Source organism: Octopus bimaculoides, chromosome 23 (assembly GCF_001194135.2).
Source record: "Octopus bimaculoides isolate UCB-OBI-ISO-001 chromosome 23, ASM119413v2, whole genome shotgun sequence".
In the NCBI taxonomy this organism is placed as follows: Eukaryota; Metazoa; Mollusca; class Cephalopoda; order Octopoda; family Octopodidae; genus Octopus; species Octopus bimaculoides.
In genome coordinates this window covers 12830166-12831356 of record NC_069003.1, presented here as the reverse complement: position 1 = coordinate 12831356, position 1191 = coordinate 12830166, and positions in this window count along the sequence as shown.

Below are 1191 nucleotides of genomic sequence, written 5' to 3'. Positions count from 1 at the left end.
ATATATATATATATATATATATATATACATACACACATATATACACATGTATACATACATACATACATACATATACATACATACACAAACAGCGTGAGTGTAAGCGGAACGGATAGTCAAAGACAGAGACAGGCATCCAGAGTGTGTGTATATGTGTGTGCGTGTGCGTGTGCGTAAGTGTATGTACGTGTGTGTGTATATGTATGTACAAGTGCGTATGCGTGTGTGTGTTTGTGTGAGCGTGTGTGTAGGTGCGTGCATGTGTGTGTGTGTATGACATTATGGGATAGATGCACAAGTACGTCTACGTGTATGTGTGTGTCTGTGCGTGTTTAACAATGTCTATCGCCTCCTACTATCTCTCTCTGTCTCTCTCTCTCTCTCTCTCTCTCTCTCTCCTCCGTCTCTCTTTTATGTATCTGTCCGTCTGTATATCTATCTACCTACCACCCTCTTCCCTCTCTCTCTCCCCCCTCTCTCTCTCTGTCTTTCTATTGTATATATTTGTCTATATGTCGCTTGATCTCTTCCACTCCTTTTCGCTCTCTGCCTCTGCCTCTTCCTCTCTCTCTGTCCGTAAGTGTGTGTGTTTATGTATATATATATATATATGTGTGTGTGTGTGCGTGTGTATATATATATATATATATATATATGTATATTTATATATCTATATATATATATATATAGGATAAACATATATGTATATAATACATATATGTGTATATTTGTATATATAGACAGCGAGAGACAAAACAGGTAAACAGACGTACAGGCAGCCAGGATTGAAGCAAACAGCAAACGAAAGCGTTTAGAACGGACAGGTCCGACAGACAGACAGAGATTAGTCGGACTAACACGTTGATAAGCAGAGAGAAAGATAGAGAGAGAGAAAGAGAGAGGGAGAGAGAGCTGAAGGAAAGAAGCAAGGAAAGGTAACACGGCCAACCTTGCTGGAGCAGAGCAACAACTGTGGTTTGTTTACATCCAAGCAAAAGGCAGAAAAACAGACAAATAGACAGACGGGCGGAAAGGCGGACAGACATTCGGTTGTTAAGGATTTTACGAGAGATTGTTTATATACATACACACACACATACACACAGATAGATACACAGATACATACATACATACATACATATACATATATATATATATATATATATAGAGAGAGAGAGAGAGAGAGAGAAG